This window comes from Homalodisca vitripennis, chromosome 1 (assembly GCF_021130785.1).
Source record: "Homalodisca vitripennis isolate AUS2020 chromosome 1, UT_GWSS_2.1, whole genome shotgun sequence".
Classification (NCBI taxonomy): Eukaryota; Metazoa; Arthropoda; class Insecta; order Hemiptera; family Cicadellidae; genus Homalodisca; species Homalodisca vitripennis.
The window spans coordinates 140834676-140838882 of NC_060207.1; positions in this window are offsets into that span (position 1 = coordinate 140834676).

A 4207-nucleotide genomic window follows, 5' to 3' on the forward strand; every position below is an offset into this window, starting at 1 on the left:
TTTTGTTTTAATTTATTTGTGAACACATGATTTTCAACCCTTTGTAATAGAATAGAATAGAATAGTGCTTTATTTCTGAACATCAAGTACAGAGAATGGTGTCAAGTATGTTGAGGTTAGACAATTCAATATTGGGATGAATATACAATGTTATCATGTTCTTAGTTAAGTCCACTGTCTTTGGTCTTGTCAAGAAACTCTCTCGATTGAGTAGACTGGATTATCTGTCAACCAGGAGCTCAATCTGTGTTTCAGCGCTTCGCCTGTCAGTAGCTTGAAGTCAGCAGGGAGATGGTTGTAGAGTTTAGCCCCGATGAATGATGGTTTTCTTTCATTTAAAGAGCTGTCCTATGTCTCGCAACGGGGATTCTTGATGAATGTCTAGTGTCATGAAAAATGTAATCTTGTTTCTTTTGGGAGTCCTAATTTATCAACATGGAGTATGACTGCCTGTATGTAAAATTGAGATTACTGTTTTAATTTTGAGGTTTTTTAAATTCTTCTCGGCAACTGTCTCGTGCTTTTAGGTTTGCTATGGATCTTATAGCTGACTTCTGGATGGTGAGTATACGATTTAAGTTGGTAGTTGATGTGCCACCCCATACTACTATACCATACCTCAAGTATGTCTCAAATAAAGCAAAGTATGCCATCTTTGCTGCTTCTATGTTGCTGATGCATTTAATTCTTCTTATTACATAGAGAGCAGAGTTGAGTTTCTTGCACAGGGATGTCAACATGTGGGCCCCATGTCAAATTTGAGTCTAGGAGTGAGACCCAAAAGGTCAGTTTGGTCTGCAAGGTCAATATCAGGAAGGGCCGGGATTTGTTCACCTCTTCTGCTGAAATTGATCTGTTTTGTTTTAGAAGGGTTTGCTACCAAGTTATTTGTAAGGCAGTAGTCGTATGTCATGTTTAGGGCAATGTATGCACTGATGCTGATGTCCTCTGGTGTGTCTCCTTTCAGTAAAAGGGTTGTGTCATCTGCGGTACATCACCACCGAAACTGTAGTCCTTGATGTAATCAGGGAAGTCATTTGTCAAAAGTATAAAAAGTACAGGCCCAAGCACCGATCCTTGTGGTACTCCTCTTTTAATCGAACGTAAACTTTGATTTTACTGTTCGAGTAACACCATTTTCCATGTAACTGAGCTCTACCAGTTGACACCGTCCTCTGAGATAGCTTTCAAACCAGTGTTTTAGCAGTTTCCTGGACCCCTAGTGCCTCTAACAACTTATCAGGAATGATATCATGGCTAAGGCAGTCGAACGCTTTTGAGTAGTCAAGGAGAACAGTAGTGGTGTATTTGCTTTGTCAATGTGATCAATAATAAATTTACTAGGTCTGTTAAGGCTGTGGCTGTAGATCTACCCTTTAAAAAACCATGTTGGCAGTTAGTGAGGAGGTCAAGTTGTGTCAAATGGTCTATGAGTCTCTTCAGGACGATTTTCTGAAAGATTTTGGAAAAGGTGGGAATTATTGAAATGGGGCGATAGTTACTGAGGTTGGTTGAGGTTCCTTTCTTCAGTTTTGGGTACACTTTTGATACTTTGAGAGCCGAGGGGAAAATGCCGCTTTTGAAGGATTTGTTGATAACATCAACAAGAGGAGCAATGATTGTTTCAGCACAGTGTTTTACTAGCTTAGCAGAGATTTCATCTAGACCACTGGAGGTTTTATTCTTCAGGGAGGAGATGATTTCTTCAACTTCCCTCACAGTTGTGTCTGTTAGAATAAGCTTTGTCTGTGTTAGCCTAGGCCTAGGTGTTGTGGCTCTAGTAGATGGTTGATTTAGGTTGCTAGCTGCTCTTAATGTGTCCTCTGCGATGTTTGAGAAATAGGTGTTGAGTTCTTCTACAATGTCTTCAGGTTTTTCTATGGTTTTCCCTTCAGTAATTAATTTGATGAGTGGATTGTTCTTCTCCCTCTTTTTGTAGCCCTCTCAGAATTCACTATCTCCCAAGCTGCTTTGGATTTATCGCTGGGACTGCTGTATATGGTTTGCTTGCACTCTCTTGCCTTAATTTCCTCAGTCTTAGGTCATATTGCTTCTTTTTACTAGCCATGGCAGATCTGTTTCTCTCTAGCCCTGTCAAATTCATACATACGAAGCAAACTGAAGATAGTCCTGCTTTAGTTGGGTAATTTCTATGTCATTGTAGTTAACATAGGTTTTGCTTTTTCTCTGCCTAAGTTTCTTTAGTGGACATGCAGCATTTATTTCCATAGTCATAGTATTTAGAAGATTGTTATAGGCTTCATCGGCTGATATCGTTGAGTAGACTTCGGTCCACATTTGTAGTGCAAGGCCAAGTTTAAGGTGGTTAAGTGTATTAACATTTATTTGTCTTCTGATTTGGGATGTCTGTCTTGGTTGCTCGGTGGTAATATCTAGCACACAAAGTTGTCCTTTGTGATCTGATAGACCTGTATCAAGTATGTGCACTTTGAGGCTCTCTATGGGGAAGTTTGTACAAAACACAATCAATCAAGGAAGCTGAGTGATAATAAGTTGAATGCTGTAATGTGTAAGCGTACAGACACAGGACATGGACGTGAGAGGTAATACACGACAAGCATATACGACACTAGCAATGTGGGCATCATATTACAGCACTGAAACGATGGTAAAGGGGTGACTATAATGTGTGTTTGTGAAGAGACGTTTATGAGGAGTACCATCACTTGTTTCCTGTTTTAGTAAGGTAAGGAATGAGAAACATTCATCTTAATCATAACCTTGTTACTGTGATGTTTTTCTTGTTTACCTTATTGGAGATCTAGAAAATCTTTGTTAATGAACTATTTACAATCCATTATTTAGCCAATGTCTAATCACTCCTTGTTTGTGCAATATTGTATCCAGCACGCGATTGTTCCACCCACCCTGCGTGTGCTAATACACTCTTGGTTTGAAACGTACATTATTGATTGCATTTGTTATGAGTTGGAAAAAATGACAAGCTGTCTCATCAGTGTAATATACAAAATAGAAGTACACCACACCACCTTGTTTCGTGTAGCAGGCTTCACTGAGGTTCAATCACAATTTAAATCTATAGCACATTTCATTAATATTGACAGATTGAATGACAGACAATGATTGACAAAGAAACTTTTAGTTCCCCGGCTAATAAAATAGAAATAGGCGTGAGTAATAGGCTTCACTAATCCTCAGACAATTATTTACCATGTAAAAACACTCAATATAAGACAAAAAGGGTCAAATTTAATTATTTTAATGAATCAAGGAAGTATACAAGTTAAAGATGCAATTTATGCATTTCACTAAAGAAAGAGACTGATTATCACCCTATTTCAGGTGACATAACCGCATAAGTTCCGAGTTTCCAACAGTGCTGTCATCTGGTACTGCCAGGTTTATTTGCCACAGTCAGCAAAAAGTTGATTAGCTAGTGAACGATTCAGACAACCTGGTAGCAGTTAATCAAGGTGGCCAGTCAAAACTTAGTTTATAATTCCGTTAAATATATCTACCATCTAGTGCATTTTCTAACAAATATAAATACCCTGATTAAAATCGTGACAGTTTTTCGTCACCTGCTGTATTTGTAGAAAATACCATGAAGCTACAGTGACCTAGCAAATTTCTTCGCTAGTGTTATATGCGAGAAATTCATGACAATTCATCGCTACCAACCACTTTAACCACCTTTGTCTATATCTCTATGTCTTTGAAAGTGTCAATATAAAATTGTGTATAGCTACTAATTTTCCTTTCTGTGATGGAAAATACATGTATCCAATTCAGAAAAATAAAAACAAACCAGTGCTACCATGGGCCATACTGCATTGTGTGTCAGAGGTCTGCAGTGTATGAACTTCGGTACAGGAACAACCATTTTGCCAGTACACAAGGTCAGTTTGGTACAACCAAAATATAAACAAAAGAAACTTCATCTGAACTTTACTTTTAATTTGTTTGTCCTTTTGGAGGGAACCAAGCCTAAGAGTACCACGATATTTCAAAGGAATTTGGTTAAAGAGAAACGGATATATTTTTAAACTACAAACCTTGTCCTCTACCTACCACTTCAAAATAATAGAAATGATATATTATATGGGTTTCAGAATACATTTAATTCAAATAAAAATTTATGGATATATATTTGTGATTAGAATAATGTGAGATATAAACATACATACATACACACACACACACACACACACATATATATATATAT